Source organism: Selaginella moellendorffii, unplaced genomic scaffold (genome assembly GCF_000143415.4).
Source record: "Selaginella moellendorffii unplaced genomic scaffold, v1.0 SELMOscaffold_62, whole genome shotgun sequence".
Classification (NCBI taxonomy): Eukaryota; Viridiplantae; Streptophyta; class Lycopodiopsida; order Selaginellales; family Selaginellaceae; genus Selaginella; species Selaginella moellendorffii.
The window spans coordinates 441,854-454,328 of record NW_003314323.1 but is presented as its reverse complement, the minus strand read 5'-3'; positions in this window follow the sequence as shown (position 1 = coordinate 454,328).

Here is a 12,475-nt window from a genome sequence, read left to right as displayed (position 1 = left end):
ATGGCAAAAAAGATAGGCTAAGCTATTTTTGCACTCGAAAAGGAGTGTGCTTTTAAGGATATTCTTGGGAGATGGTGATGTTAGTGTTTAAAGTAATCTATAATATTTATTCTCAAATGTTTCTTTATTATTATATCCATACTTATCACACAAGGTGTTTTAGTGCACATGCTTAATCCTGATGATATGGACAATATGGACCAAAGTAAATTCCATTTACCTATTTATGTATGGCACAACATTACATGCAACAAGCCTATAGTGAAAGAGCATTCTACCCATTCTTGCTTTTTTGGGCATAGAAGCAAAAAAAGACTAAATATATTTTAATGTTAATATCAATTATGTTATTTAATAGATTATTTTCTTTCTTCCCTCACTGTGGGTAGATATAGTGAGATTATTAGCCAATTTACTAATTATCTATTGAAGAATGAATAAGATAACAAACTTCTTATTCCTACATAACTCTTTAGTAGTTTCTTGGATGTGTGTGCTTGGGTGTTGGCATCTAACCATAAGGCATGGCAGGACCTAACAAATCATTTATGTGCAATAGTGGCTTTGTGCTGCAACTAGTTCATAAAGTATACTTTTGCTATACATTTTTGTATTGTTCTTATCTTTATATTGGCTATTTTATCCCTACCAATCCATGGGAGGTGTCAATGAACTATTCTTGTTGCATTTAGAAGAGGTTAAACATCTCCAAGAACTTTGAAGACTTTGGCTTTTACAAGGATTGCAACAATAAAAATTACTTCAGATTGCTTTATGTATATATCTTTCATGTTGTTGATAGTTCTAAACACAAAGCACTATAAAAGACTGCCATATTGATCAGGCTTATGGCCAAATAAATGTTCAGATCTTGTGAGTTGCCTCTTACTATTAGGATACTTGAGGAATCTTCCTTGAAGTAGGAATAGGACCACTGAGATTGTTGTGGGCAACACTGAAACTGGCATGAACGCAATCTCCTGCAGAATGCCATCCTCGAAGTTGTTGTGCGACAGGTCAAGTGATTCCAGCACCTTAAGCATGGAGAGTCCAACTGGGATGCGTCCAGAGAATCTGTTGCTTGAGGTGTTGAGACCCACGAGCCGAGAAAGTGTGAGGCAGCTCACCTTCGAGCTCGTTGTTTGAGAAGTCCATGAGCGTGAAGGAATCGATGAGGTTTGATATGTTGGTGTATGCTCCTCGCAGGGTGATCCCGTAGTCAAACACGCCCCCGCCAAAGCTATACCACTCGGGAGACTTGCTTGATGGTCTTGTCACTCGCAAACAACAATATCCTAGGCACCATCCCACCATGCATCGCCAACCTCACCAATCTTCAAGTGATTGATCTCTCCAGCAACCACCTTACTGGTGCTTTGCCCAGTAAGGTTTATGCAATGCAAGGTTTCAAAGCCACCAATGCGAGCGTAAAAGCATTGGGAATGATCTCCACCACTTGCAAACTATCTCTGGAAACATGCCCTGGAAGTTGTTCATTCGCAGGTCTAACGCTTGGATCCCAGTGCAAAGTGGCTGTCATGCTGCCGAGTTTGGCTTGAGACTTGCACCTGGTGCGTTTGCACTGTATGGGAGAGGGCCAGTGAATTGGTTCTGCCCAAGTTGCGAAGGCACTAGGTGTTTAGTGGCTCCAAAGTCCATGGTCACCTCACCAGTTAGCACATTATCTCCTACATTGAGGATTGAAATTGTCCATCGCCTTTGGAAGCTTGACAAGTCCAGCAGCGTTATAGAAGAGCAGCGTCCAAGCTCCGAAGGAATGACACCGGAGAGATGGTTATTGGAAAGATCAAGCCTCGTGAGCTTTGACAAGTTGCCAATGCCTGGAGGAACTTCGCCAGAGAGCTCGTTGTAAGAGAGATCAAGTCGCCGCATCGACGACCCTGGGGGGTAGTCTTCCCTCAAGGTTCCTGAGAACCTGTTTCATGAAGGTCCAAAGTATTCAGCTTCTCCAGTGAGCCGACCTGTGGAAACAAAGGCCCAGTCAAGTTGTTCTTGGAGACGGTCATGGATGTTAAGTTCCGGAGCTTTGCCATTCCACTCGGTAGGCCACCTTGTAGATTGTTAACGGATAGATCCACGCTCTGCGGGGACAGGCCTGTGGAGAAGTTGTTGCGGGACATGTCGATAGCTTCAAGAGCGCAGTCATCCCCACCAAAGATCTCAGATGTCAGCTGGTTTTTTGCCAGACGTAACACGTTCACAATTTTAAGAAACTTCGATGCGTGAAAAGGGAGAGTAGTGAACTTGGTTGAACCTGATGTCTAAATACCCCAGGTTGCCGTAGGCAAATGGAGCTATAACCGTTGTTCTGGAGGTCCAAACTTTGAAATGATTTCATAGAAAGAAGACCAGCAGGGATCTCACCACCAAGAGCCAGAATTTGAAGGTGCTTCATTTGCTGGATTCCTTTTAGTATGCTGTCCATAGAGGTGTTGAAGCTGTTGGAGGTCAAGTTTAGCTCCACAATGCTGCTTGAGTAAATTCGTTCATCCCAAGGCTTGAATAGATCGACTGGTGAACTTGTTGTTTCGAAGCTTGAGACCAACGAAACACGAGCAATTGCTCAAATTAGGCAGTGTTCCACAGATCCTCGGGAAGCGGCAGCGGCAACAAGGATCCGAGGATGCGCCGCAGGGTTCTTCGCCCCAGGAATCGCGAGGTGGAGCTGGACGAGGCCTGCATGTAGGAATTGTCAGCCAGAGAGAGATTTTGCAGCCTGGAAAGCTGACCCAGGGACTCCGGAATGCGGTCACCAAGATGGTTTCTCGAGAGATTAATGACTTCGAGAGACGAGCAATTTGCCAGGCTCGAGGAATCTCCTGGTTGTAATAGTTCCACCGCAGGGAAGGATGGCGTAGACGTTGAGGGCGTCCCAAGAAGCCCGGAATCCGGCCCTGGAAGAGATTGTAGGAGAGATCTAACACCTCAAAGAGAGAACAGTTTGTGATCCCACCGGACATGTAATAGTTACGTGACAAGTTGAGCTCTCTGAGCTGTGTCAGCTGGCCAATCGAGGGCGATATACTTCCCTGCAAGAGGGGAGATGTAAGCCTGATCGAGACGACGCTGGTGGAAGAATCGCATGAGATTCCTGCCCAAACACACATGTTGGCAACATTGCCCGGGTTCCAGTCAAGAAGAGTGCCTTGTGTGTCGTTTATACCCTTCTTGAACTCGAGAAGGGCATGCGCCTTGTTCTTGAAGGAGGATCCCAGCATTTGCGAGAGGCCTAGAGCAAAGAACAACCAAAAGAGGATCTCCACTTTCTCCACTTTCTGCATTTTCTGTTGCTCTTGTTTCTGCATCCTACATTTTATTGAAGAACAAGAGCTTCACAAAATTGGATAGAACAACGTGTTCCACACGTTGCCGTTTTCATCCACTGATATCCATTTCCAGACTAGTTGAGCTCAATGTCAAGGGTAGTCAATGAATGTCAAACAGTCTTTGAAGGCCACCGCTCGGGGAGCTGTCGCTCGCGATGTTGGATCCCGTGGGATACGAGATTCGCAGAAGGCTCCAGAGGAACCATTACTCGTGCACAGCACAGGCCTTGGAAGATGTGCTCCAGTGGATGCAACTAAAGGAGACAATAAGTTGATAAGATTCTACGTCTAGAGTAAAGATGTTGACCCATGATATTGGCCGGTGGTCCGACAAGATCGAAAACTCGCCACTCTCGTCGACCACGTCCCGGAGATGGACATGTCACCACCCCGTCCACGATGAAGATCTCCCTCTTGACGTCTTAGCAGCGCCAGAAATGTCACCTTGTTGGAAAGCATGAGCATCTCCTGGAAAGCCACCAAAGTCTTCTGCTTCCGAGACATCACAGTCCACGTTGCTACGTCTTTCCTCTCAATCTGGTTCGCATCGTCCAGACTTTTGTACCTCCCATACATGTTGACGAGCGCAGTGCCAATGCCGGATGCCAAGTTCGCCCAAGCACCCGTGAACTTTTGGCACAGCACTTGTGTCCGGGAAAACACTGCTCGAGAGCTTCTTTCTGGCCACACTGCTTGTCTCTCCTCTCCATCCAAAAGAACTTCTCCCTCACACCCTCCATGCTTCCACATTTCCTATACATCTCCACAAGTTTCAAGTTTCCAGAGTGTTGTCATTCTTGGAATGCTGTGCTTGCAGCTCGATGGCATTGGACCTGACTGTGTGACGTTCTCTACGGTTGTGAGCTTTTGCAAGTCCAGCAGTAGATTTTTTTATCTTTTCTTTGAAAACACTCTTGTGGAGTTGAATATCCTCATTTTGTTTTCTCATAAGAGAATCCACTGTAAAAATTGAACTGAAAAGAAGTGTTACTTACATTATCTTTCTATCACGAGTGATCCAAGGTTTCCATAAAACTTATCTATCTTCTTCCTTGAGATGAGTAAGAAAGAAACAAAAAGTGAAGTTAGCAGGGAAAAAAACAAAAAAGAATGACTTCTTCACACACAAGATACAAGAAAATGCAGGTATGATCACATCTTGAATAGGCAACCTCTTCAGTAGAGTTGTGATGTTCTTGGAGTTAACTTCAGTTAGTTTAAACTTTAGTAAGTAGTTTGTATGATGTGACCCAAAAAGGATGTTAACTTTTGGGCTTAAGGCAATTGAATTGAATAGAGTCTAGATTTGGTGTAGAATAGTGACTGTTGTACTTTTCTAGAAAAGTGACCTTTGTGCTTTTTTTTGTAGCGTTGTGCTTAGTGGCAGGTTGCACCTTGCATTTCATTAAACTCTATGAGAATAGTGAGTTCTCACTAATCTTGATTTGGTCTTAATGGCCTTGTGCCTTGGCTGAGGATGGTGATATCCAACTTAGTTATTTGAGATTGAGATGTTAGTACCTGTACTATAGCTTTGTATATGAGGAGGTTGTGTATCGATATGAGTCCATCTTATGATTTTCACTTTAATTTCGACTAAATGTTAATCATGCCTAACTAGCCTCTTGAGGCATACTTGAGCTATTGGCTAGATGTGTTGGTGAGTTTATTGCGGTTAAGTTGGATTCGAGTAATCATTTAGTTCATGTTTGTCCATGAACTTTTATCTCGTGCTTGAGGTATTACGTTTATATTGGACAAGTATATGACTTGATGACATGGGTTTAGTGTTTGGGTCTTGTGAAGGTAAGTTGAAGAGTGATTGTTAGTTACTTTGCGATTAATGATTGTTTGTAGACTTTGTTGAGGACTGTTTAACACTTACTTCACTCGATGATGATTTAGCAATGATGGGTTTGCTTTACCGGATGGTGTTGTGGAAGATCGTGTTATTAGAATTACATAGGTTTTCCATGTTGGCATGTCGATTCTACCTCTGTCGATATTATTTGGTTGCAGATGTGGTGATTCACTCCTTGATGATGTGTTATCTATAACTGAGTATTGCTGAAAGGTTAATCTCAGATACTGAGTAAAGTATTTTCGATTTTGGTTAGTTTGGTTGCTAAGGAGTTTTGAGTGGTGATTCACTTTTGCTTTCTTTTATCTTTGTTATGGTGTTGATAGCATTAAAGTGATGCCTTGTTATTGACATTATTATTATTGAGATTTGAGTGAAATGAGACGTCTTTCCATAAAATTGATATTGAGTTTCATTAGTCTTGATGCAAATAGTGTTAATGATTTGGCTTTAGCTTTATGTTGTTGGCATTCATGCATTTGCTTGTTAGCAATTGTATTAACGTTCAAATGAACTAAGTTGCAAGTTGAGTTGGTTGTGTTTTAGACGAGATTGCTTAGTCAAGGTTGAGTTTTGAGCTTTTTCTTGAAAAGTGATTTAATCATAGACAATGCTAACTCTACAAGAGGAAGAGTTAATGATCGATATTGAAGATGTTAGTTCCTTGTTGGATTTATGTTGGGATATATTGATCATTGATGATTCTTTTTGTGCTTGTTTTGAAGTGAGTTACGTTTTGTTATCGATGGATTCATGGAGGATCGATTAGATGATCACTTGTTGAGCATAGCTTCATTATGCTTAGCTTTTGGATTGATGTAGACATACTCTTTATTAACTTTTGCATTATGAAGTTTAGCTTATGGATGTGTTGAGGAAGATATTATGGATTATGCCATGATTTATTTTTTAGCATTAAAATTAATTCATGCGAGACTCGTGATCATTATTAAGCAAAACTTGGCTATAGGCTTCTTTGAGTTTTTAGACTTTGAGTTTTATACTCATTGTTCCATTTGTTAGAAGTTGTTGGGGAAGGCATTTTATCTCTTTAGCTTTAATGTTGAAGTTGGCTTTTGCATCTGATAATCATTGGTGATGATTAATTATCACCTTAGGATAGTTGATTATTCTCATTAAAAAATTTGCTTCATTATTGTTGATCTAGAATGATTTGCCAGTCTTCGGGATGGTGGATTCTTTCTTCGACAATGATTATGCATTTCTTCATTAATGGGATGATTAATGACCTTTTATAATAGTTAATTGTTCTCTTTGGTGGCTTATGGCTTTTCACAATACCACATGTTCTTTGTGGTTTGCTCTAGATTTATCTTTTAGTTTTTAATATCGGTAGGATGTTGTTAATGTTTACTTGAGCAATTCTAGTTCCTTAGTATTGTTGACTGGGATCTATTAGGATTGACTAGTGCAATAGTTAGTATAAACGCGTATTTATTAGTATTGCCACATTCATTCTGTTTTGTTGATTGTTGTTCTAGTTGGTTCTGATACATTGGATGTTTTCTCCTTCGAGTGATACATTCATAAGCATTTTGCTTGTCAGTCAATGATACTTTATGTTCTTTTAGTTGTTTTTGGTAAATTGTTTGGCATATTATTTACAATTTTTGGTAGTTAAGTTTTATCATCAAGTGTTATTGATGGTATACTTGTTATTGGAGTTTGTTGGATGGTGAATCTTATGTTTCTAAACATGCTCATCTTGGTGGTTCTTGTACTTTAATATTGGTTTATCAGATGATAACTTACTTTTATGTTCTAATCTAAGATTTATTCACTGATAATTAAGACTCTAAGTTATCATTGTCTATGACCTTGATACTGTCCATCTATTGATCTTTGAGTTTGGGCCAGTATAGGCAGACTGACTTCGGCACTTCATGTGCATGGTGAAATCTCTAGTCATGGGGTAGCTACTGTCAACTGATCACATAACCCACCTCTCTGTCGATGTTCCTTATTTTGTTAAAAGGGTGTGACCATATAAACAACTCTAACTGCCTATTTATAGTAGTTTATTTAAACCTTATTGACGGGTTTGGTTTCTTTGCTCATGAGGGTTGGGGCCTTTGGCTTCTCTCTCTATACCCTTGTGAACAGGGGCATATCACACTTTTGTAAACTGGGTGACACCCAAAGCAGCAAGGGTGGCTAACTCTGTTAGTCATTTTCTTGTTGGCAACGGCCGAAAGGTGTCTAAGTTGGTAGCGCATCTGCATTAGACAAAGAGGTTACCTTAATTCATTTAAATTGGTGCATTTTTCACATAGTGTGAATACCATAAACTTTTACTGGAGTTGTTTCCTTGGCGGTATTTTAGACTGGAGTATGCATCGACGAAGACATCAATCTTCCCTAACAGGAAGAGAGTGTCGCAAATGTGAAAGTTATCTGTTGGCTAGTTCTTTCGGATATTCTTTCCTTACTGCCACAATGGCAAAAGGTCGGTATTGCTGGACTCTTTATTAGTTTCCACCTAAGTTAGTTGAGAAACTAATCATCATATGTGCACTTAGACCGGAAGGGCACTAAGGAAGGAAATCCTAAGTTGTCATTTGTCAAGTAAACTTGACACGGTGATGAGAAACTCATGATGTTGATTTGCACTTGCTAGTGTTGAGAACCCCTGTGATATTGAGCTTGGTCCCTCAATATCGCTAGATGATAGCTTATAATATCTGCCAAACACCCTCGCTATCATGCTTTTTGTGTTAGTCTCATTTTAGTCCAAATGCTAATTATGAAAAGTGTCTAGATTCACTCGTTTAGCACATCTACAGAATGTAAAGATTATCCTAAACACAATGGTGTTCGTCTCGTGTCCAAATTCGCAATCTAGGGATATTCCATATTTAGTAAGTTTGAAGCTTGTCCCAGAGATTAACTCTTCGTACTAAAGGAGGCTTGGGGTGAAAACCCAAAGTGTGTGTTCTTCGGGGGGGGGAGCTATAGAGGGTTTTAAATGTATAGTAAGAATAGTGGGTAGGTTGGGCATGGCTAACCAACTTAAGGCCTAATTTAACTCCCACTTGCGTATTTATCTTTGTTTTGTGTCCGGCTTGGGTCTAAGCCCAAATTCCATTCCATATTAGCTAGTGGAATACCCATGTCCTTGCGTTAGGCCACCGGTATGCTGGAATAACACCAAACTTCGTTTGGCTCCATTTTTTGTGTGCTGGTCCTGGCATTGGGATGTTAGATGCTCTAGGACTGTTTTAAGTAGCTCCGTGCTCCTATTCTTTTGCTCCTTAAGCTATATGCTCGAGAGTTGTTCTGTGGCCCAATGCCATTACTCCTTGGTTCCATGCTTGGGAGTTTGGCATTGTTCCTTCATTCAATGGCCCAAGGTCCTAAAACTTAGGTTCCACACCACTATCCTTTGGACACATGGCATGTGACATGTGGCACACAAAGGGTTAGGTTCCACTTCATGGTTACCCTATGGTAAATCACTATAGGATAAAGGGTTAAAACCATGTGCATTACATTTGGTATCAGAGCAAATAGCATGAGTTTGATTCCCATTGATTAGTGGCTACTTAAAAATATAATATACCCTTGAGAAAGGTATATTCCTACCCTTAAATTTGAAATCATACGTATTAGGCATCCATGCGTACGTCCTCTTTTTGTGTAGAGTATCTACGGATGAAGGTATCCACCGTGGGATTGCAGTACGGGTGGATGACTAGTTGCTTCACATGGAATAGCTAATCTACACAATGGAAGGATTAGTAAATTCAGTGCGGAAATGAAGATGTTGGTTCTCCTTAGCTCAGTAGGGGTTGTTAGTCAATAATCAATAGTCAATAAGGACATTGACATTTCTAAAGGGGGGGTGAGTGTAACACATATAATTAAGGGATGAAATTTGGATATACTGTCATCGTGGATCTTTAGAACTTTGAGGGATAAATAGGGATAAAATAGCTATTAAAGGCTCTCTCATCAAGCAATTGCCCCTTTTCCAGTTAGTTTAAGGGGAGAAAGATAAAGTGCATTACATTTTAACTCTAAAAGTTAGCATCCCTTTCAGTTAACATCATATAAACTACTTACTAAGGTCTAGACTAACCAAAGTCAACTCTAGAATAAAATGGTTTTTGAATAAAATAATCAACAGATTTACTATTGGAAAACGTAAGAAAATTTGTGGAAATTTTTCTATTTTAGAAAAAAAATTACTCTTAATCTAAGAATATAAATTTTCAAGACTCAACTAACATCCTCTTATCTATAACTTAATTTGTATGACCCAATAACATGTTTAAGAATCCAATAACATATTTATATATCTTACATTTAACAAGAATATCTATAAATGCTAATGAACATCTAAAATTTTATCACGAAAACCATATCTTCAGATATCTATATTGTAATTACATTCTTCTTCAATCATCTTCAAAATCTAATAAAAAGTCAAAACATTAATAAAAAAATTCATATGAAAAAATAAATTTTAGGGAAAATTCCTCATCACTTAACAAAACAATGCCACTTCCACTAACACAAGTGTTAGTAGCATCAATGCCTCAATTATACACATTTTCTATTGAATAATTTACTCTAAGTGTCAACCAATCCACTAACAAACTATAGCAAATGAAGGTTACAACCTTTTCAAAACCTTAATATACAAACTCTTATTGAACCAAAGTTCTAAAACGCCTTAATTCAATTTATTTTTTACCATTTGAATAGAGCACTCGTTGCAAAGAGGGCATAGTAGAGAGCTCAAAGAAGGCAATTGGGAATGATGGAATACTTAATACACTCCTCTATGGCTTTAAGTAATTTTGTTGCTTCTTCTCTCATCAATGACACATTTATTTGAATTCAATGATGTGTTTAATGGATTTCTAAGTGGGAAATTTGACTGAAGGTCATAAGGGATAGGTTTATTATAAATATGTACATCAAAGAGCGGAGTTTGTATTGGTGGCATTTGTTTTACACTTATGCGAGGGTTGTCAATTTAAGTCATTGGAAAAGCTACTTTCAAGTTTTAATGTTGTCATTTGATTTTGCAACTTGTTAGACAATGATCTCAGTACAAATCCTCCATAAGCTCTTTGCAACATTCTAGGTAAGAACTTTATAGTGAAACATGTAGTCTCTTTACAACAGTTAGCTACATGGGATACATGGCTTACACTTTAAGAAAAGTTTGGATGTTATCATACAACTTGCATCAAGATATTAAAGAAATTTGTGAGAGTGTGGAAAAGCATAGAAGCATATATATTAGGTGGCCAGAAAAGGAAAAACTTCAAATAGTGAAGAATAGTTTTTAGAGATTGTATAGTTGCCCAAATTGTGTTAGAGTTATTGATTGCATATATATCGAAATAGAGCTTCTAGGTGGTTTTGATGGATGGGAATGGAGGGATTATAAATGATGATTTAGCATACAAGTGCAAGCTATTGTTGATAGTTTGCAAATGATCAAAGGGTTTGGGCCACAAGTAATTTCAAGTTATAAATTACTTGTAGTGAGAGATTGAATGGTCCTGTTTACCATACAAGGTCTGGAGATACTAAATATTTAATAACAAATGGTGGCTATGATGTTGTTGTGGGAATGCTTATTTTATTTCCAACAAAGTTTGTTAGTGACAACTACTTCAACTATAATTTCATACACTCCTCTACTAAGATTATAGTCAAATAAGTGTTTGTTACAAGAAACTTTGTGATCTTTATATGCAATTTAACTACATTAAAGCTTGTGTTATTATGCACAACATTATGATAGTCAGTGGTGATAGGTTTTTAGAGTAGGATGGTAGTAATCATGATCCAAATTATGACACTAAAGAAAGTAATGTCATTGGAAGTACTTCTAAATGTAAATTTAGAAAGATTGTAATGGATTATGCATTGAGTTTGCACCATTAAAAAAAACTACATTCTCTTCCTAATCAACATCTTAAACAAGTCATTTTAACAAGTAAACTGGTCCCTCACACCCTATAGACTACTACTCAAGCACTCTTATGTCTATTGTGATTTTGAACTTAAGGTGTCAATCATCATTTGCTACTTTGCTATGGATTGACTATGAAGATCTTGTATAAACTTTATTTACACTTTCTGACTTTTCTTTATCATCTTTACCATCCCCTTTGTTTCTTCAAACTAGTTTCTAGGGTGTTGTTCTTTATTCTTTTCGAGGCTGACTTTGGCTCTTGACTTAGATCTAAAATGCATTAGAAGCTTATAAACCATAAAACAAATATAAATGGCATACCTTCAGGTTGTGAAGACTTAGATAGTTGTGAGGACTTAGTGGGTTGTGAGGGCTGACTTTGTGGTGTATTGTGCTCATTAGAAGTAGCAAATTTTTGTCCTGATGTGTCAAAAACAAGGCCATCTACATCTGCAATTCTACTCTCTAGAATGTGTTGATCCATTTTATTGTAGAGCTCTTTTGAGAAGTTATGATGTAATTTCCGAGTGATGTGTTCATCACTTGATATATTCCAATAGCTTGATTGCCCACTTGGAATATCAAGCTTCCACTTCTGAATGTTGAGCCTTATATCCTCCCTCTTCTTCTTGCATTGGAGATAATCACGATAACATTTATTCTCACAATAGTAATGTTGAATCCACTTTCACCTATTATCTTTCCCCTTAGACTTTTCTATAGATTCACCCTTGATGTTGCTGTGGGTGCCCTTGAGTTACCTGATTGTCCTCTTGAGGGATGGTGTAGTGATTCCATCTCATTAATTTTTCTGGGCACACTAGTTGTAACATTGCCTCATTTCCCACCAAACTTTTATTTTATGTTGCTACATTTACAGCCAGGGCTCCTCCTAGGTTGACCCACAGGATCCCAAGCCCTGAATTGGGGCCCGGGGCACTACCGTGTCGACTTGAACACATTCTGGCCCCAATTGCCCAAAAAGGCTGCATGTAGCATCTAGAGTTTTCCCAGGTCCCCCCACATGCAACACTGCTTTACTAACACTACTATCAACAATACTAATCTCTTTCTTTTTTCTCTTGCCACGTGGCCTTCACATTCCAAATTAAAATAAGTTTTAACAAGAGGTACCATCCTTTAAAGTGGAAATTTTTCAAGTTTAGGAAATCCAACTTAGATTTTTTATGGAATCCCCCATATGTACTACAAGTAATCTTGAGGGTATATACTAGCGCATGACTTTTGGATTTGGACAACACTAAACTCAGTTGATCTTATCTCAAACTCAGAAAACACCTCAATCTAACT